The sequence below is a fragment of the Mustela erminea genome, chromosome 1, assembly GCF_009829155.1.
Source record: "Mustela erminea isolate mMusErm1 chromosome 1, mMusErm1.Pri, whole genome shotgun sequence".
Lineage (NCBI taxonomy): Eukaryota > Metazoa > Chordata > Mammalia > Carnivora > Mustelidae > Mustela > Mustela erminea.
Window position 1 is genome coordinate 171,979,138 of NC_045614.1, and position 23,088 is coordinate 172,002,225.

At 39.2% G+C, this 23,088-nt stretch overlaps 1 protein-coding gene across 3 annotated transcripts in view; it reads right to left on the reverse strand.

Annotated features, from left to right (window-relative positions):
* The window catches only part of TMEM45A (transmembrane protein 45A), a 66,638-nt gene that overhangs the window by 40,331 nt on the left and 3,219 nt on the right, over window positions 1–23,088 (reverse strand). The window contains exon 1 of one of the 3 annotated variants that reach the window (XM_032350918.1): window positions 15,085–15,171. The exons of the other annotated variants lie outside the window; for them this stretch is intronic. The gene's annotated coding sequence lies outside the window, so the exon portion shown is untranslated. Of the gene's footprint in view, window positions 1–15,084; window positions 15,172–23,088 lie in introns of those variants that run through there. 3 annotated transcript variants of the gene reach the window in all.

Sequence of the window (23,088 nt, forward strand, 5' to 3'; positions counted from 1 at the left end):
TTTTATGGCTTGGTCTAAAAAAAATTGAGAAATATTATTGGAGCCATACTTACTCATTTCTGTCTTTGACTGTAAATATAAAAGTCAATCCAAAAAAGCCAATCTTTGAACCAAAGATTTCCTTCCACTTAAAGCTTCCTATTTTAAAAAAGACTCCTTAATTACTTAGGGGACTCTGAAGCACAATGTGTTCTTTGTAACCCAATTTGTTTGAATTGTGACCTATCCTGTTGTAATGTAAAACTAATATTTTTTTTTAAAGTCAGAACTGTTTTGGTGATTTTTGTTGTTGTTGTTGTTGTTGTTGTTTATTTAAAATGAGAAGAATTCTGGGGCACTTGGGTGGCTCAGTCGGTTAAGCATCTGCCTTCGGCTCAGAGCCTTACATCAGGCTCTGCGCTCAGTGGGGAGTCTGTTTGTCCCTATCCCTCTTCCTCTGTGCTTTTTTTCTTTCTCTCTCAAATAAATAAAATCTTTTTAAAAAGTGGGAAAAATAAAATAAAATGAGAAGAATTCTTAATGGTTAGTTTCCCTTAAGTCTACCTGCAATATTGTCTAAATGTGTCCTGTGAGACTTCACTTTGCCTCATTTTAACAATAAGTCTTATACCAAGTCCAGAAATAATAAAATGTGTGAGGCAAGACTGGCTAATAATAGCACCTTAAATTTGTGCTTAAATTTGTGAAACTTGTAATACTTCCAAGTCCATGATCAGGCTAATTCCATGAAGGACCTTAGAAAATATGATCAGGAAGAAGAGAGGCTGGCCTGAAGGTCTGCAGCTGAGGTGTAACTAAACCACCAGTCTGATATTCCCAGCTTCAAGCCCTTTTTTTCACTGTTGCTCATTGACAGATGTCAAAAAAGACATCTAATTAAAAGTAACACCTGGGTGGCTCAGTGGGTTAAGCCTCTGCCTTCGGCTCAGGTCATGATCTCAGTGTTCTGGGATCGGGTCCCATATCGGGCTCTCTGCTCAGCGGGGAGCCTGCTTCCTCCTCTCTCTCTGCCTGCCTCTCTGCCTACTTGTGATCTCTATCTGTCAAATAAATAAATAAAAATCTTTAAAAAAAAAAAAAAGTAGCCACAAGCGAGTGATACACCAGCAATAACAGGACTTTGGGAAAGGAAAGCCAACTGGAGACTGCTGTGCAAGGAAAATAGTAAGCCCCAGGAGGGCTGATGGTATTTTTTGAGTAACTCCTTAGAATCTACTTGAACACAGCGAGTGGCCTCAGGGTCCTACACGGGATGGTCTCTTGAGGTCCCATTGAGCTCCTTGACCCCACTATTCAGGGTCCCGCCGGCGCCGCAGCTACACAAAGGTTAGAGCACAGCCCATTACCCACTTTGAGGAGGCTGCTAACTGGCATTAGGGATGCAAAAAGAAAGCAAGTTCAGAGTGGATGCAGCACTGTTAATCAGCACGTAACTGGCTTATCAGTCCCTTAATGCGTGGATTAAGAACTTTAAATCAAGTAGACAACAGACCTGCAGAATGCCCTACCTACAGTGTTTTATCTTATCCACCCTTGTCTCTTCAAGAGATACAAATTACTATTAGCCTCCTGGTATTAACAGAGGAAGAAACTAAGGCTTAAAAAAGATTAAGTAAGGATTCTCACAGTAGTTAAATGGCAGAACTGGGACTGGACCCTGGTGTGACTGACTCTAGAACCCCGGCTCTTACTACTATGTTCTTGCTCCTCCCTAAGATGCAGAGCAACTGAGTGCTGCGAGGACAATTAGGGCCCCAGCATGCCTGGCCCAGAGGGCTATGTAGGGCAGAAGTGGAAGTACAAGAAGCTAGAGGTGAGGCTTCAAAGGCTGCTCAGTGTCAGCTGAAGAGACGGGACTCCCTGTTATAAGCTGCACTGCTCTGGGAACTGTCATTATCCATGGCAAGAAAAGGTTAAGTGTGCAAAGTGAGGGAAGGCAGAGCACCGAGCCTACTGCCCCTCTGCCAGTATCAGGAAGCTAGTAAAAGCCTTGAAGAAAAGCAATTAGGTGGTGTAAATGATATTTCAGGAAGATTCATTTGCCAGCCATCACAGAAGATATTAAAGGGAGCAAGAGGCTGGAGGCAAGGAAGCTGGTTAAGGGGCTATTGCTGGCACTCGTCTCTGAGATGACAAGTCTGAGTCAGAACAGGGCAATGAGAACAGGGGGCAAAAAGGACACATGTGAGAGTTACCTATGGGGAAGGAAGGGCTGCAGGAGAGCTGCAGAGCCAAGGTTGTGGTCTGTGATGGTCTGACGCAGCCAGAAAAGAAAAAAACTACCAGAGCCAGCAGTGGCTTCAACCCTGCTCACTCTTGGGAACCTGCCTCTTCTGTCTCCTCACCACGTCACAAGCTCTGAGGACCCAACGAATCTTCCTGTGCCTGGCAGCCCCGCAGCTCATCCCTGATGGCTACCAGAGGCCAGGCATTGGGTAGACTTCATAAATATTGACTGGCAGTCTGTTTCCGCTGCTTGGAACTCTATGCCCACTTCTGCCTGGAAACTACATGTGGGAAGGCCTTCCTGAAGGCCAGCAAAACACGTCTTCCTCAAAGAGACCTCCATGACGAGTTCATCTCAATTAGGTCCTCCAGTTTTCCTCCCCACAGAAACTTTTCTTAACAGAACTTATTACAATGCAGAATTTTATACTTGTTTTAAAATTTATTTTTGTATTTCCTTTTGTTGCTTTTGTTCTTGATGGTAGTTTTCCACCTCCCTCCACTACACTACAAGCTCCACAAAATCAGTATTTCTTTTCACCATTGAGTCCCCAACATCCAGCTCAGTGGTATCCCATAGAGATAAAATGCAAGCCACAAATGCAATTTTAAATTTCCAGCAGTCACATTTTTTTAAACAATAAGACAAAAAAGAAAAGGGTGATATTAATTTTAAGAATATAGTTGATTTTATTTAACCAAATATATTGAAAATGTTATCATTTAATGTGTGATCTATTGAAAAAAATTGGTGAGATAATTCACATTCCTTTTTTTTTTTTTTTTTTGTACTAAGTCTTTATCTTCTGTATTTTACACTGATAGCACATCTCAGTTGGGACTAGTCACACATCAAGTCACATGTGGCTAGTGGCTACCATAATGGATAATACAAATCCTTGCAGGATGCTTGACATAGATCACTAATAAAAAGTTGATTCATGAAAAAGGGAAGGTGGGATGGGAAACAAGAAGAAAAACATGGAGAGAAAAAAAATACAGAAAAACTAACATTTCTTGGATATTTTAAGTTAAGTTCTTTCATATTTGAATAAATTACGTGATTTAATTCTAACATCAACCCTGGTGAGGTAGGCAAGAACCATCTTCATAAATGGGACACTGGTTTGGAGAGGAGATGTAACTTGCCCAAGATCACATTGCCTTATGAGTGAAAGAAACAAGATTCAAGTTGCAATTTCCCTTACCCAGTTGTGCTGCCAGCACTCGCAGAAGCCATACATAACAAGTCCGGTCAGGCCCAGACTGCTATCTAAATCTTTCTGTCATCCAGATAGAACATCCCAGGGCTCTTATTATATATTGTTTTGCATCCCACAGACACTCATTTCAAAAGTATGATCTGATTATTGCAGGTTAACATGGGAGTCTCCCCTTCCTCCTCCAGAAATGTTTTAGAGGGATCCTTATCACATTTGCCACTGTCCATTAGGACACTACTATGGCCAGACAAAATGGAGGCACTTTAAGTATCCCAAATATGCCAAGCTTGCTAACATTTGCCTCCTAGCTCTATATAATTTCCCTGCTACCTAGAACCCTCCCCGCCATCACCCGGTTAACATGTATCCTACATGACTCAGTTCAAGGAAAAAAGAAGTAACAAAGAAGTGAAAAAAAAACTCATCAGTCATCTCATCTCAGCCAAGGAATCTCCCTGACCCACTCTCTAAGTGGGAGGGCCCCCTTCACTTGCTCATAAGATACTCATGTGGAATTTTTCATGCAAACCATCATTATATACCTAGGGTCTCCCTCACAATACTGTGAGCTCCTGGAAAGCAAGAACCATATCTTTTATCTTCATACACCCATTGAACAACATTTATTGAATGGGTTGTTAAACAAGTTGATAAAGGAATCAATGTATCAATGAGCATGCTCATAACCCTGTTTACGTATAAGAAGCAATACCTGGTACCACACAGTCCGAAGAGTTAAAAGAGGACTAAAGTACTCTTGCAATATCTGCATTGCACTCAGGCTAGTTGTCAAGGTGTGGGTCACAAGGATATGAGTAGAAGGCATCAACAGAGCACCCTGTGATGCTTCCAACTCTATCATAAGAAGCATTGTTTTCAGCTGTGCAGAAGATCTAGCAAAATTGGGAGTTGTGCCATTGTTAGCTTCCACATTAGGGACATGTGGAAGTCATGAAATAGGAATATGGTGGGTAGGAAGAAGCATGCTAACGATCAGAATGTGGGCCACAGAGCCAAAGATCCAAGGCATGCTGACCTGAAGGAGAGAGGGGACATGCAGTGTTGGTATCATCAGAAGGATAGATGGTGGCAGACTGCACTGAGCAAAGGCCAAACCTCAGGAACTTTATTCTCCCTAACTCACACCACTCTTGACAAGTGTGTTCACTCTCTGGGAATATCTTGCAAGATATGTATAGCTTGGAACTCTTGGCTGCACCTGAGATTGTGGTCTGTAGTGAGTGTTAGGTCAGAGCTTCAAATCTTTGATGCACCACACTGGTATGCTCCTGGTGGATTCAGTAGTATCAGAGGAAAATACAAATTCCCTCCATCCTAGGAACAACCAGTGAGTGTAAGGGAGGGCCAAAGCTTCTGGAAGCCAGAACCTACCCCCAATTCCTGGCCTATTGCCTAGAAATGAGTCTTCTTATCTACATGGTCTCACGTTCTATGTAAACTCTGCCATGAAAAATGTTGGAAAGTATTGAGTTAAACTATATGAGGTGAATAAGCAAGTTTCAGAGACTTAGAACTTCTAAAAAGTATTTCATTTTGACAGGGCAAAGTGGGTAGAGGATAATAGATATGATAGTAACCAGGATCTGGCCCATTAGCCTTGCAGGATTATGAGCTCTCTAGTGTAAGTACAAACTAAGACCAGCCTTTTTGTGTGGGTGTTTCTGAGAATTCAAGTGGAAGGTGGGACACTAGCGCACAGCACCACTGAAAGTAAATTAATAATAATAACCCACAAGAATAAGGCCCAGGTCCTCAATAAAGGCACACTCCTAAAAAACAAACATATCAAGGTGAGTGACACTTCATCCCCCAATAGCCCATATTTCCTAATTGAGAGAGGCAGGTCAGGGACCAGAGTCAGCCCTAAACCACTGCCTGGCACCTCACTACCTCTGCTCCTAGCAGGGTATGCCCCAGGGAAAAATTGGCCCTTAGAAATTAGAAACGCTCAAAGAATTTCTCATGCATACCATCATTAAACCCTCAAAAGCAAGCTGGAAGATGAGGAGGAAGAGGGCATGACTGTCAGTGAAGCTGAGCTCAGTACCCCCATGTCCCAAATTTATTCTCCTGCCCCTCTTTGCTTGTCTTTCCAAGCATAGATCTGAACCTGAACTCAGGGTTGGGTAAAGATGGGAAGGCACATAATCAGAGAATCCAAATAATACGTAAGACAGTTAAAGGTATCAGGAAAGCATGGCTTCTATTGAACTCTTACTTAACCAGAAACCACAAATAAGGAAGAACAAACACCTCTCCTCACACTACTAAGTTGCTCAGAAATACACTTCATAGTCACAGCAAATGGGCCTAGAGCTGTAATAGGACCAGGGTACAGGAGAAAGGCAAGAGCAGAATGTGGCAAGGAGGCCTTCTTCACTCTGAACACGTGGCAGACCAGCCCCACTTCTCAGCCTGACTCTGGCTGGCATCATGCGCCTGTGGACCTGAGTGGGCAGGAGAAGGCCAGACCCTTCGGCACAAACATGGAGTAAATGGCCTCAAGGGTGAGTGTGCGTACGTGCTGAAGCTACCGTGGCACCTCAGCAGCCGGAGCCAAGGAGAAGCTAACATCTGACATCTAAATAAGCCCTGCCAAGGTAGGGAAAACACCAAAAAGAGGAAACTAAAGTTAATCCCCACCACACCTAATCTCCACCAGAGATGCAAATGTCACCTCGACTCCATCTGTTCAACTCTGTCAGTGGAGAGCTGAGCACATGCCAGAGGAATTTAAGCTCTACTAAATACTAAACTAAATGGCATCCAAGGCATTTATAGAGCTCCACTCTCTAAATTTTGCTCCCAGCTTCTAAAGGTGTTCTTCAACAATTAGAAATGACTAGAAAGCAAATATCTTCCTTTTTGAAGGCTAAAAAAATGTTCATTCACTTATCATCTACCATGGGCCAAAGAAGAATTAAGGAGTCTCCTTAATGTGAATCCCACCTTGTCACTTCAAAGTAGCATCCAGGTCCCAGCCTGGCAGTAACATCATGATAATCTCAACTTTTTTACTTCCCCTTACTCCCCAACTTCCTAGAGCAAGACAGGAAAAGTGACAGGTCTTTCTTCATGATGAGATACTCTTGCTCCCATCGACTTAGGGACAGGAAATGATGAAGGCAGAGGCTGCTTTTGTCCAAAGGGTTGAAGCCAAGTTGGCAGCTGTGTCTGCTTGTTTCTCCAAGGGATATAAGAAGAAACACTAGAACCAGAAGTCCAGCCCCACCATGGTTCACTTCAAGCTGCACAGAGTGGATGTTCCTGTGGAGTGAGTGTGTCTTGGGGGTGGGGTCGGGGAGGAACAAGATAATATAAAAAGGCATTGCAGGTAAAATCACACAAACTGTAAAGAACGGAAGACAAAAATAGGAACAAAGAGCAAGGACAATGAATAGAAAACAGTAACAAATATGGTAGTTATTAAACTATACCAATAATTAAACAGTAATGGTCTAAATACACCAATTAAAAAACAAGATTGGGGGTACCTGGGTGCCTCGGTCGGTTAAGGGCTGCCTTCAGTTCAGGTCATAATCCCATGGTCCTGGGATCGAGCCCTGCCTCAGGCTCCTTGTTCAGCAGGAACCCTGCTTCTCCCCTGCCTGCTGTTCCCTCTGCATGTTCTTGCTCTCTGTATCTCTCTCTCTCTCTCCCTCACTTGCTCTCTCTGTGTCAAATAAATAAATAAACTCTTTAAAAAAATAAAAAAACAAGATTGTCAGAGTGGATAAAAAAAAAAAAAGACCAAACAGTATGTCAGTATGTTATCTACAAGAAACCCACCTTAAATATCAAGACACATGTAGACTAAAGGGATAGAGAAAGTTATATTATGCTAACACTAATCAAAAGAGAACAAGAATAGATATATTAATTTCAGACGGAGTAGACTTCAGAACAAGGAAAGTTGTCAAGAATAAGGAGGGGCATTGCATAATCATAAAGGGGACAATTCCCCAGAAAACATATCGTGTATGGGCTTGACAGCAGAGCATCAAAATGCCCAGGGCAAAAACCAATAGAATTGCAAGGAGAAATAGATGAAAACACTATTTTAGTTGGAGACTTTAACACTCTCTATCAGAAATGGACAGATCTGGGACACCTCAATGGCTCAATTGGTTTAACACCTGCCTTCGGCTCAGGTCACAAACTCAGGATCCTGGGATCACAGGTGCTGGGATCAAGCCCCACATGGGGCTCTCTGCTCTGCAGGGAGTCTGCTTCTCCCTCTCACTCTCCTTCTGTCCTCTCCCTCTATCTCAAATAAATAAAGCCTTTAAAAAAAAGAAGAAGAAACTGAGAGATCCAACAGGCAGAAAGGAGAGATATAACTGAACTCAAAAGCACCATTAATCAAATGGATATAAATAATATCAATAAACTACTTCATCCAACAACAGCAGAATACACATCCTTCTCAAGCTCAAATGAACCAGTCACTAGGATAGATCACATTCTGGGCCATAAAACACACCCTAACATAGTTAAAAGAATAGAAATCATACAACAAATCATCTTATACCACAGTTCAATTTAATTATAAATCAATAACAGAAAGATAGCTAGAAAATACCAAAATACACGGAGATTAAAAGCATGTTTTTCAATTACACATGAGAAAAGAGAGATTTTTTAATATTTTGTGTTAAATGAAAATGGAAAAACCAACTTATCCAAACCTATGGGATACAGCAAAAGTAGTGCTCAGAGGGAAATTTATAACATCTAATGCATATATTAAAAAAGAAGAAAAGATCTAAAATAAATAACCCAAACTTCTACCTTAGAAAACTAGAAGAAGAAGAACAAATTAAGATCAAAATAAGCATAAGAAAAAAATCATAAGAACTAGGACAGAAATTAATGACATTGAAAACAGGAAATCAATGGAGAATAACAACAAAACCAAAAGCTAGTTCTTTGAGAAGATCAATAAAAGTGATAGGCCTCTAGCCAGGCTAAGATAAAAAAAGAAAAAGAAAAGGAAAGAAAGAAAGACACACATTACTAACATCAGAAATGAAAGAGGGGACATCATTATAGATCCCATAAACATAATAATGATAATAAAGGAAAACTATAAATAACTCTATACTGACAAATTGGATAACCTAGATGAAATGGACCAATTCCTTGGTCCATTGTTTGGACAATTTATCAAACTCACATAAGAAAAGATATAGACAATATAATTATGCCTATGTATATTAAAGAAATTGAATAAGTAATTAATGACCTTCCAAAAGACAAAGAACAGGCCCAGATGGGCTCACTGGTGAATTCTACCAAACATTTAAGGAAAAAATTGTATTGATTCTGTATTCTACTTCCAGAAGACATAAGTAAAGGGAATACTTCTTAACTTATTCTATGAGGCCAATGTTACCCTAACACTAAAACCAGACAAAGACATTACAGGAAAACAAAACTACAGACCAATATATCTCATAAACATAGAAGCAAAACTCCTCAGCAAAACATTAGCAAATCAAATCACAAAAATGTATTAAAAAATTATACATTACAGGGGCGCCTGGGTGGCTCAGTGGGTTAAGCCTCTGCCTTCGGCTCAGGTCATGATCCCAGGGTCCTGGGATCGAGTCCCGCATCGGGCTCTCTGCTCAGTGGGGAGCCTGCTTCCCTTCCTCTCTCTCTGCCTGCCTCTCTGCCTGCTTGTGATCTCTGTCTGTCAAATAAATAAATAAAATTTAAAAAAAAAAAAAATTATACATTACAACCAAGTGAGATTTATCCCAGCATGGTTTTTGAATGTTGTCAATATTTTAAATGTTAGTTCAACGTTAAAAAATTAACTAAATTAACAAATCACAATGGGCTAAAAAAGAAAAATCACATAATCATACCAATAGATGCAGAAAAAGCATTTGACAAAATCCCACTCGTGATTAATTAATTACTTAATTTCTTAAAAAGAAAAAACCTCTCAGCAAACTGGAGTGAAGGGGAAGCTTCTTTAACCTAATAAAGAATATCTACAAAAATCTACAGCTAACTTCATACTTGATGGTGAGAAACTAAAAGTCTACTTGCTAAAATCAGGAATAGACACCATTGTAGTAGAAGTCCTAGCTAAAGCAATAAGAAAAGAAAGGGAAATAATATGTACACATTGGGAAGGAAGAATTAAAACTGTCTTTGTTCACAGATGACCTGAAAATCTGTATAGAAAATCCAAAATAATTGACAAGAAACTAGAACTAATAAACAACTGTAGCACAGTTTCGAGATACAAGGTTAAAATGCAAAAGTAAGTGGGACTGCTTTTCTAAGGCAAAGGAAACCATCAGCAGAATGAAAAAGCAACCTATAGAATGGGAGAAAATATTGGCAAATCATATCCAAAATATATAAAAAACTCATACAACACAATAATAAAAAAATTTAAAATCCAATTTAAAAATGGGCAGAGAAATTGAATAAATATTTTTCCAAGAAAGACATACAAATGGTCAATGGGTATGCAAAAAGATGTTTAACACCACTAATCATCAGGGAAGTGCATATCAAATCCACAGTGAGATACCACCTCACACTTGTTAGAATGGCTATTGTCAAAAAGGAAAAATAACAAGTACTGTGAAGGATGTAGAGAAAAGAACACTGTTGGTGGTAATGGAAACTGGTACACGCCACTATGAAAAACAATATGAAGGTTCCTCAAGAAACTGAAAATGGAAATACCATATGATGCAACAATTTTACTACTTGGCATTTACCTAAAGAAAAAAAAATCACTATCTCAAAAAGATATCTGCATCCCCATGTCTATTGCAGCATTAGTTACAAGCCATGATGTGGAAACAACCTAATTGTCACCAACAGATGAATGGATAAGGAAAATGTAGTGTACGTGTATATATATACAAACATAAAAGAAAGAAATCCTGCCACTTGGGACAACACGGATAGAACTTGAGAGCATTATGCTAAGCAAAATAAGTCAGACAGAGAAAGATAGGGAGTGTATGATCTCACCTATATGTGGAATCTAAAAATAAATAAATAAATAAAAACTTGTAGATATAGAGAACAGAGTAGTGTTTGACAGAGATGGAGGAAGAAATGGTGATAAAATGGGTAGAAGTAGCCAAAAGGTAAAAATTTCCAGTTATATGATAAATAAGTCCTGGGGGTAAAATGCTCAACATGGTTACTATAATTAGAAATACTGTATTGAATATTTGAAAGTTGCTAAGAAAGTAGATCTTAAAAGTTCTCATCATGCACACAAAAAATCTTAAGTGTGTGTGGTGATAGATGTTAACTAGTAATCATTATGTTATATATAAACATACCAAATCATTATGTTGTATGCCTAAAATTAATACAATGTTATCTGTCTATTATAGCTCAACAGAAAGGAAAAGAAAACCACAAATTGGCCCAATTAAAAAGTGGGCTAAAGACCTGAAAAGACACCTCACCAAGGAAGATATGCAGATTGCAAATAAGCATGTGAGAAGATGCTCAGTAAATATGTCGTTAGGGAATTATAAATTTAAAAACAGTGAGATACTACTACGCACATATTAAAATGGCTAAAATCCATAACACTGACAGTACCAAATGTTGGTGACAATGTGGAGCAACAGGAACCCTCATTGTTTGCTGATGGGAATGCAATATGGCAACTTTGGAAGACAGGCAGCTTCTCACAAAACTACTCATATTCTTACCATATGCTCCAGCAATCAAACTTTAATATTTAGCCATAGTTGAAAGTGTATATGCACACAAATACCTGCATATGGATGTTCATACCAGCTTTATTTACAACTGCCAAAACTTGGAAGCGACCAAGATGTCCTTCAGTAGATAAATGGATAAATAAAATGTAATACATCCATAAAATGGGATATTATTCAGTGGTAAAAGGAAATGAGCTATCAAGCTACAAAAAGACATGGAATAAACTTAAATGCATATGACTAAGTGAAAGAAACCAATCTGAAAAGGCTACAATACTACATGATGATTCCAATTACATGACATTCTAGGAAAGGCAATAACCACAGAGACAGCAAAAGATCAGTAGTTGCCAGGGATTAGGAAGGAGAGAGATGAATGGGCAAAACACTAAGGATTTTTAAGGCATTGAAACTATTTATATGATAATATAATGGGGGATATGTGCCATTATACATTTGTCAACCCATAGAATGTGCAACACTAAAAGTAAACCATAACATAGACTAACTTTGAGTGATATTAATGTGTCGATAAAGGTTCATCAAAATGTATCTCTTCACTGAGAGATACAGATTGTGGGGAAGGCTGTATACTTGCAGAGATAGGGGATACATGGGAATTCTATACTTCTGCTGAATCTTGCTGTGAATGCAAAACTCTTCTGAAAAATAAACGTTATTTTCCAAAAAAGACACTACAGGTAGATGCCCAACGTATAAAGTCACATGAACAATGAAATGAACAGTATCACTTTCCAGAACTCAGCAAAAAGGGAGAACTCACAAATTTATTCTGAATCCGGCATCTAATGAGCATCTTAACACAGCCCCAAAAGAAAAGCCAAAAGTCATATTCTGTGCTTCCAAACAATTTTTGTTTTCATGACCCAAAGCTGGTGAGGACTTTTTGAATCAACAGGAGGGAATGGCGGAGTCAGCAAGCACTCCTACTGACTGGCGATTGTGTCTAGTATGCTGCAGGGGAGTTCTCTTGGTACCTTCACAGAAGCCAACTATGTCCCAGCCAGCCGAGTCACCCTCTGGCCTTGGCCCAGGAAAGAGCCTCCCAGAAATAACTGCCAAATTCCACAGTCACTTTCAGCTTCTGCAGGCCTATTTGTATGATCAGAGCGCTAAATAACCACAGTCACAGCTGGAGAACCTTCTTTGTGCGTGCCAGTTTTTTCCTCTTTCACTACCATGTTGCTCAATTCTGTTTCCTTTCTCTGAAATTCCTCTAGTTTATCCTAATTTCAAAAGCTCTATTTTCCCTGTTCTATACCTACAATAAGACAAGTGCTAAAACATAGTTATTGCTTGGGCCTCACCAATCAGAGACAAGAACAAGCATCAACCAGCTCCTCATGATCATACCCCCAGTGCATCCTCCTAGAAGGGCCTGAGTTTCATGTGAAGGCAGTGTGCATAGCTGTTCTGAGAGCACCCGGGCTCAGGATGCAGCCACATCTCTACCACCAGATGTGAAGGAGGTAATAACAGGCTCTATGGGTATAAAGGTACCCAACAGAGGCCAAAGAGAACCTACCTGGGGGAGTATCCCATAGTGTTTGTTTGCCAGTCCATTCCGAAAGAATTTAAGATTGCTTACAAAGATTGGGAACATAAAACAAAAAGGAATGAGGAAAATGAGAAGTTGAGGGGCTTGCAATTTCTGGATTGGGATTGAGAAAAGATTAGCTACAATTGAATGACCTCTAACTTCACAGTTCCCCACCTCATTCTGTCTCTTCTTTACCAGTCCTGCATGATTCTAGCTTTCTTGTCAAGGTCACCAAAGACCTCCATATTGCTAAATTCAATGGCCAATTCTGGCTTAGCGTACTTGAGCCACTAGCAGAATTTCACAAAGCTGAACACTGCCTGCTCCTTGGAATATATTCCTCCTATTATTTTCCTCTTCACTAGCCCCTCCTTCCATTCTGTTTTCTCCTAATCCCTAGCTTCTTAGAATTAGAATGTCCTAGGGCTCAGTTTTTAGTGTTCTGCTCTATCTCCTCAGTACTGCGGAATCTCATTCCTTTCACATTCAACAGTATGCCACATGCCCACAGCTCCCCAATTTTTATTCACAGCCCAGACTTCTCCCCAGAACCCTAGACTCTTTATGTCCACCAGCCTACTTGGCTGTCCAACATACATCTCAAACTCAAAAGCATCCAAAGCAGATCTCTTGACACCCCAACTAGATCTGCCTACTCATGGTTTTCCTCCACTCAATGACAACTACATTCTCCCAGGGTCACCAAAAATTTTACAGTCATCCTTGACTCCTCTCTTTCTCTCATTTCCCACATGCAATCTGTTAGAAAATCCTGTCAGTTCTATCTCCAAAACATGCTCAGGATCTGACCTCTTCTCACTACCTCCCCTGAGGCCACTCTGGCACAGGCCTGGGTTATTAAAATGGTCTCCGAACTGGATTCTGCTTCCACCTTTGCTCCTTTCAGACTATTCTTAACACAGAAGTCAGTATTATCCTGTTGAGATGCAAGTCACGCACAACTCCTCGCAATGGCCTATATTGTTCCATATGGTTTAGCCCCCAACACTTCTCCAGGCCCCTCTCTTCTCATCTACTCCCTATCAGCCACCCTGGTCTCCTTGCTTCTTCTTGAACACACCAGGCTCTCCTTCAGCTTCAGGTCTTTGTATTTGCTGTTCCTCCTGCTTGAAATACCCTACCCCCTCATCTCATCTAAACCTTTGTTCAAAGACCGTCTCAATGAGGCCTTCCCTGATCATTCTACTTACAACTTCCCCATCCCCTTTTCCTGCTTTATTTTCCCCATAATACAACGTCTCCTAACATACTTCATAACTTACTGACTTGTTTTGTTTATTGCAATTAGAAGAAAAGCTCCAAGAATGTTAAGATTCTTTTCTATTTTACTTTGCTGTTTAGAACTGTTCCTGGCATATAGTAAGTGGTTCGCATGTAAATGTTGGATAGATGAACAGAGGCATAAATAGATGAATAAGTGAATGGATGGATGGATGGATGGATGGATGAATTGGTGGATGGAAAGAGTGGATAGCAGGACTTGTGCTTTGGCTGCCAGATTCCTGAATATCCCAGAGCGGGTAAATGTCACAAATCAAGCATGAAAGACACAGATCTCCCCACATCTACTCTGCCTATGTAACTGCAATGCTATATCCTAACATAAAATGAAATGAAATGTCCATTCAACCATTAGAATTAGACTAGGCTTAGCTTTGTCTCAATCAGCCAGAGCCTACAATAAGCTGGCTGAGAAAACACTAAGTTTTGAGTACAGGAGTTGAGAATGATAAGCCAAGACTCCAATGCTAGGGAAGGTGGCTAGAGGAGATGTTGATAACACTAAAGGTACCAGTTTCTACTGAGTCTCTAATGTGTGACAAGTACAACACAAGGCTCTTGGCTAACTTTATCTCATTAATTCCTTGCCACACTGGGAAGAAGGTATTATTACCCCTATTTTACAAATCAGGAAACTGAAGTTCAGAGAGGTGAGTTATTTCCACAATATCCCAAATACACAGTAAAAGTTGGGATTCAAACTAGATCTATATAACTCAAAAGTTCTTATTCTTTACATCCTAAAGGTTACTCTTGAAATGGTGAACCAACCTTTGTTTCAGATCAATTCTCCCTTCCTAGTCCTTCACCATAGTCTCAGTATAGCAAACATCTTAGAATTGGAGCAGAAAAGAATAAGAAAGAAGAAGTTAAAACTGAGTCTTTATTTCTTAATTAATGCTGAAAATTTACCAACAGAATAAAAAAAATCAGTATGCTGAAATAGGACAACTTTCAGTCAGTTTTATGCACTTTCACACACCCACATACACACCAAAGACAACTAACAGGAAAACACAACAGTTAAACTCACCACACTACCCTCATCCAAATCTCTCATGGGTTGTAAGAACAAAAGATGTGCCGGTTTGTAGCTAACAATCCTGGCAGATGCTGCTTAATACTCAAGAAAGAAAAGCATATTTCACCAGCATCAGCCTTGCAACAGCCCCAGAGAAATCTCTTTTTCTCCTCCCACTCATGTTTCTCCCAAAGCATACACTGTCAGTGGCCTCCACCTCCACCCAACTTACAGAAACCTGGCCCATTACACCCTGCAATTAATATCATCAGACTTGTGAGTCTGATTGTCAACCTAATTGGGCATGTTCTCACTTACCAGAAGACACTTGTCCTTCACAGTCAGGGAGGCACTACTGACTTACTGTCAAAGTATTTCTCTAAAACCTACAAGGTATTTACTTTCATTTATTCCCACTGTCACCAACTCTGCCTCAGGATTAATCACTTCTATAAAATTGTTCAACCAGCCAACTTAGGTGCTCAGTGTATAAGCACAGCAAATGTAGAAGGTTCCCACAGGGATTAGGCCCACCCATGACTTTGTTTCCCTTACATGAGCCAACCCACCAACTAGCTCACACCCACCCTTACCCAAGGGCATCTATGAAGACTAAGAAAAAAAACAGGAATGAATATTCACAATCATTCTGCTAGTTTTAGCATTTGGACCCACCAACCAATAAGAATATTTCTTGGTTCTTGCTTTAAAAATAAGACCCACTACAGTGTGTGTAGAATGTACCTGTGAAATTCAAGTTGTGCTATCAAGAGCCCGTAAAACAAGGAGGTTTAGAAAATACTTCTTTTCAAAGGATGGAAGTAACCACATGCTGCCAACACCTGACTCATCCTTTTAACTCCAGTCTCTAAATTAGTACAGAAATTGTTCCAGAAAAGCAGAAGATCCTCTGAAGACCCTATTAAAGGAGATTTAACATTCAATCAATAAAAACAAGAGAATGAGTAACAGTTTCATTAGGTGCTCATCTGGATACATAAACTTGGAAGAAAGTGATGAAACAGGCCTCTGATTTTATTTTCTCAACCTTGTTACACCTGAGTGACCCTAAAAGCTGAGAGAGAGAACCAGCTATATGATTTGAGGGCCCAGAGCAAAAAGAAAATGTGGAGTCCCTTATTTATAAATTGTTGAAAATTTCAAGATAGTGACAGCAGAGCATTAATACAAGCATGGGGCCCCTCTAAAACTGAAACCCTTTAAAACTACAGAGGTTGCACATCCACAAAGTGGGCACTGCAGAAAAAGAACTTGTCCTCTGAGTGCTGGAAAGAGACCTGAGAGAAACTGTGGCTGAATTACATGCTCTTAAGCATCATTCCTTCTGGGTGGAGTGTTCCAGAAAGCTCAAAGTCCCACGAAGTATTATTCCATTCCAACTGGATTGATCTGGAAAGATATATCTTACAGGAGTGGACTCAGTAAGAAATCTGAATGCTTGCTGATAGAAAATTTCCTATAATTTTGTTTAGAGAAGAGATTACTTTATCAAGTTGGAAGAGTCCTCTTTGGTCACTGGCTTAGTAATGGCTGGATTTCATAAGAACTGATCACAAAAAAATATAAGACTCAACTTTATGGCTAAGGGAGTAAGTCTTCAAGCAAACTTTCAACAAAATTTTTGAGAAGACTGGTTCAGTCATTTCTTTTTTTTTCTCTCTGCCTTTTAACTAGTCTTAGGTTCACTTTTCTTCTTGCTTTTTTAGTCAATATGGACTCAGAACTGCCCTTAATGAATTCCATCTCAAATCATACCCACAGGAAAAAGACAAAAAGACAAACTTTGATTTGGGGATAGTGGAGGAGAGGATATTTCTAAACATCATTTGTTAACTGAAACATGGAAAAGTAAAGTGATGATGTGCCAAACAATGAGGAGAGAAGATACCCTTTGAGCCCACAGCCTTTCCTGAAAATTTACTTTTTCAGGCCTTAACAAGTTCCTCATTAACAATAGTCCACTTCCAAATCTGGAAATATGCTTTATGATTCAGCACAAGCAGTGATCGATAATGTACCAAAAGGAAAATTCAGAAGCATAAGTGGGCTCAGTAAGAGTCAAAGCTGTTTTTCATAAAATGTAGGACTGTGCTCTTTGAAGGTAGTAGTGGATGCTTTTTCAGTGATAGCCCCAAACTTTTTTAAAATTATTTTTATTTGAATGTAGTTAACACACAATGCTATATCAGCTTCAGGTGTACAACACAGTTTATACATTATGCTATGTTCACCACAAGTGTAGCCACCATCTGTCACCGTACAATACTATCACAATACCATTGACTATATTCCCAGTACTGTGCCTTTTAGTCCCATGATTTATTCATTCCATAACTGGAACGCTGTATCACACTCCCTTTCACTCATTTTGCCCACTCCCTCACCCCCCCACCCCAAGAGGGAACCATCAGTTTGTTCTCTGTATTTACAGGTCTGACTATGTTTTTTGTGTGTTTATTCTCTTCTGAAAAACTCAGCTCCCATCCAAGAAACAAACAGAATGTCGCCACCTATGAAGGTGCAGAACCAGTTTCATCCACTCACCCCACCCTCTCTTACTCACTACCAGCATGAAACATAAATAATTTAACATAATGCCAAAAGCAAAACCAACAACACTTAACACAATTAATAAAACAACAATTAGATATTATCAAGCTTTTTACACATTTATCTCCAGGAACCAAAGTCTTCGTCCTGAATTGCATCCTCCTGGCAGACTAGTGGCCTCTGATATACACGGGAGTACAGAAGGTGCTGTAGAGTCCTGAGCTCATCAGATAGAGGCAGAAGGCTCTCACCCATGATCTCTTAATCTTTTCTGAATCTCTCTCTCTTTCTCAATGGAAAAAATGAGAGGAACAGAATCTCCTTCAAACAATGCTGATTTGGTGAAAATTAAAGTGGAAAATGGACTTCACTTATCATCTAGTATGGCTGTTATTATTGTTAAATCCTGCAAATGAATCATTTCTGCTATGAGAACCATCACAGTGACATGGGAATACTGACCATCATCCTTCCCTACATCCCAATCATTAGTATGGTCATCGCTAAAATTAAGTAAAGTTTTCTAAGACTTCTGACTGAAAGCTTCCTTTCTAGATGAAAAAGTGACGTTGGTACCTCTCACTTAAAAGACAAACTGACTTCCAGTTTTCCCAAAGACTGAGCTTTTAGTCCCTATCCTCCAAAGAAAGTAAGATCTCTACCACATGATAGTAATAATATCCTGTTGTCATCTTAAGTAGGAGCTTTCCCAATAAATGATCTGGGCTACAACAAACTGAAAAACAGAGTTTCCCAGCATCTGAGATATGTGTAAGTTGTATGAAGCAACAATATATCTGCATAGACAAAGTGGGAAGGAATGATAAAGGTGCTCAGCACCGGCCAAACTGAAGAAAACTCATTTTATTCTATAAACTTGTCAAGTCACTAAGTTGTACACCTGAAACTAATGTAACATTTCATGTCAACAAATTTTTTTGTGTTCACCATTTCTTTGTCTTTTTTTTAACTTTATTTTATTTTTTCAGTGTTCCAAGATTCATTGTTCATGCATCACACTCAGTGCTCCATGCAATACATGTCCAGATTTTTTTAAAAAGGAAAATTTGTTTGTTCTAGCAGCAAAGCATCTATGCAGAGATAGCCAGATGGGGTGTCGGACTGCACTTCAAGGAAGCAGTGGAGCAGAGAAACAGAAAATGTCCAATTCTCAGAGGGAGAAGAGACAGCCCAGGCTCAAAGCCCGGACATAAGGTATGAACCTCTAGAGTTTTAAGCCCATGCCTGACTCCAGGGCATCCTTCTCTGACCCAGCCTCCTATCTCTAGTCATGAAATCAAGCCCTGCCCTTTCAACTTCAGTCACAGTTTCAACTGGACTTTGTGAATTCATTCCCCATGTGCCTCTGTTGGGTTTCAAAGGCTTCTGGTTCTAGATTCTGGCTTAGTCAAACCCCTTAGACCTATCAGCTGATCTTGGCAGTCCTGTTTTGGCCCTTGCTTCTCTCCATGAGGCCTTTAACTCTGAGTCATCCATTAGCCTCAACAAATTAGCTTCATCTCATCCCCCACCCATTATCCTCTACTCCTAGCTCCAGCCCTTAGGATGCATGATGCATTTGGCCAGTATTACTCTTAGCTGAGTTCACCTCACCATAATCCAATGTGGAGGCTGGTGTTATCAAGCACAGAAAAAGAATCTTAAAAAACAATAATAGTCATTGAAGAAGAACTTCTATCTTAGAAGCCAAGGTAAAATCAATACAGACAACGGTTTGGCAAATTCTGGCTTATTATATACAAAATGTTACCATAGTGAAGACCTCAAATGTTTGACTTTTTAATAGTACAAATATATGCATGTAAGTATACCTCCAGGACAGTCAGGGAGAGTGTATTTATTCCCATTTTAAACACAACTGCTTCACTATTTTAGGGTGCCAGACATTGTGAATTTTACTTTGTTTGGCACTGAGCATTTTTTTATTCCTATAAGAATTACTTTTTTATCTTACAATTCCACTTCTAGGTTTATACCCAAAAGAACTGAAAGCAGGAATTCCAACAGATAACTGTACACCGACATTCGGAGCAGCACTATTTATAATAATTAAAAGATGGCGTATTGGTTAAGGTTCTTCAAAGAAATAGAATCAATAGGATATCTGTCTATATCTGCACAACTACATGTCTATGTCTACTCTCTATACATAGCTAAATCTATAGCTATATGATATAGAGAGAGGGACTTTATTTTAGGAATTGGCTAACATGATTACGGAGGCTGGCAAGTCTAAAATCTTCAGGATAAGCCAGCGGGCTAGAAACTCAAGGAAGAGATGATGTTGCCATTTAAGTCCAAAGGCTGTGTGCTGACAAAACTCTCTGTTGTCAAAAGGAGGTCAGTCTTTTTCTATAAGGGCCTACTAATCTAAATGTTAATCTCATCTAAAAAAATACCTTCTCAGAAACATCTAGAATAAGCTTTGCCTTATTTGATTAGTGTGGCCTAACCAAGTTGATGCAAAAAATTAGCCATCACAGATGGAAACAACACAAATGTCTTTCAACCAATGAATGGATAAACAAAATGTGATATACACATATAATGGAATATTATTCAACCTTAAAAATACCTTCTATAACATGGATGAACCTTGAAGACATTATGCTAAGTGAAATAAGCCACTCATCAAAGGACAAACATTGTATAATTCCATTTATATGAGGTACATAGGGTAATCAAATTCCTAAAGACAGTACAATGGTGGTTGCCAGTCAGGGAAGGTGACAGTCATTGTTTAATGACTATGGAGTTTCATTTTGGTAAGAAAGTTCTGGAGATAGATGTAATTCTGCACAACAATGTGAAGGTATTTAATGCCATTGAACTACACATTTAAAAATGGTTAAAATGGCCAATTTTATGCTTTTTACCACAATAAACAATGAATTGCTTATATGCTTAGGCTTTATTATGATCCAGATACTATGCTAAATTCTTTATATGGATTTTTCTCATTTAATGTCTGTTGTTATCTCCCACTTTATAATAATAAATGCAACATAATAAATCCTCCTAGAGAAAGTGACTTATTCAAGGTACACTAGTAAGAAGCAGATCTGTGATTAAAACCCTCACAGTCTGACTCCAAAGTCTATGTTCTCAGTCAGAATGCTATACTGAAAAGACTTAAAGATTAACACAATGAAGTAAAAAGCAAATTAAAATATTTTTCAAATACTAGTTTAGAGTTGATCCAAGACTTAAAGAATATAAAAGACTTAAAAGATGTCAAATCCAGGCTAGATATAATGGGATACCTAAAATAATCCTGCATCAATCTTCATCATGAGAAGTTCTTATCCCAAAACCATAGCATCTCCAGAGTAAAAGAATAAACTTTGATGCCCAAGAAATAGAAGTAGAGGGCGCCTGGGTGGCTCAGTGGGTTAAGCCGCTGCCTTCGGCTCAGGTCATGATCTCGGGGTCCTGGGATCGAGTCCCGCATCGGGCTCTCTGCTCAGCAGGGAGCCTGCTTCCCTCTCTCTCTCTCTCTCTCTCTGCCTGCCTCTCCATCTACTTGTGATTTCTCTCTGTCAAATAAATAAATAAAATCTTAAAAAAAAGAAACTCAGTTTAAAAAAAAAAAAAAAAAAAAAAAAGAAATAGAAGTAGAATATTTACCTGACACCTGCCCCTTTTTCCCACAAGCCTTAAACATTTCAGTTTCTCTATTTTTTTTTTTAATAAATATGTTATGGTTCTAAGCCGCAATATTTTCAATGATGAAAAACAGAGCTTTTCCACCATTTTCATGAATAAAATAAGGTTGTCCACTCCGGTATTTTTTTTTTTTTTTTTTTTTTTAAATTATTCTTGTAATTTGTTTAGTATCTTTTTTTTTTTTTTTTAAAGATTTTATTTATTTGACAGAGAGAAATCACAAGCAGATGGAGAGGCAGGCAGAGAGAGAGAGAGAGGGAAGCAGGCTCTCTGCTGAGCAGAGAACCCGACGCGGGACTCGATCCCAGGACTCTGAGACCATGACCTGAGCCGAAGGCAGCGGCTTAACCCACTGAGCCACCCAGGCGCCCCCACTCCGGTATTTTTTTAAAGATTTTATTTATCTATTTGACAGAGAGAGATCGACAGTGAGTGAGGGAACACAAGCAGGAGGAATAGGATAGGAAGAAGCAGGCTTCCCCCTGAGCAGGGAGCCCAATGTAAGGCTCAATCCCAGGACCCTGGCATCATGACCTGAGCCAAAGGCAGACACTTAAGAATTCAGCCACCCAAGCGCCCCACTCTTGGTACTTTAATTCAACATAGTACCAGAAGCCCCAGCCACAGCAATCAGACAAGAAAAAGAAATAAAAGGCACCCAAATTGGTAAGGAAGAAGTAAAATTTTCACTATTTATAGATGACATGATACCCAATATAGAAAACCCTAAAGACTCCACAAAAAAACGACTAGAATTTATAAAGAAATTCAGTTAAATTACAGGATACAAAATTAATATACAGAAACCTGTTGCATTTCTATATACTAATAATGAAGCAGCAGAAAGAGAAATTAAGAAAACAAGTCTACTTATAATTGCATTAAAAAGAATAAAATACCAAGGAGTAAACTTAACCAAAGAGGCGAAACATCTGTACTGCAAAATATCAAATACTACTGAAAGAAACTGAAGAAGACACAAACAAGTGGGAAACTATTCCATGCTCATGGATTGGAGGAACCAATTTTGTTACAAATACTATGTCATTTCACTCATATGTAGAATTTAAGAAACAAAACAAAAGAACAAAATATAAGGAGTCAAACAAAAGAATAGACTCTTAAATACAGAAAACAAATTGGTGGCTGCCTGAATGGACATGGATGGGGAGGGGGGAGGTAGATAAAGAGGACTAAGAGGACACTTACTGTGATTAGCACTGACTAATGTATAGAATTGTTGAATTATTTTACACCTGAAATTAACGTAACACTGTATGTGAATTATATTTCAACTAAAAGAATTGTGGTCCCATTTTTATTTTCAAATTACCTTTAGATCTATACCTGTGAGTAGACCCTTACAGAAGGACTGAAAGGATATAGACCAAACCAGTAACAAAGGCACCCTCTGAGGAGAGTGGTAAAATGAGAAGAAACCAAGTAAATAAAGGGGAAACCATTGCTTCTGACTCTTAAACACTTTGTTTTCAAAAAGGATAATCATTTGGCTGATATTTACTGAATATCTACCATACATCTGGGTATTAAGGTGGGTTATGTTCAAACAAGATGAAAAGACAGAGTACTGGCCTGCAATGTGCCCCATCTAATGAACGAGCAAAATGTCTTCTGCCTCCAAACACCATATATCCCATAGACATGATTCATGTTGTTATTCTGGACCCTCCAGGGAAATTTTACCAGCTCAATTCTTCAAATGTGCCCTTGCTTTTCCATGATCCTACTCCCATGGAC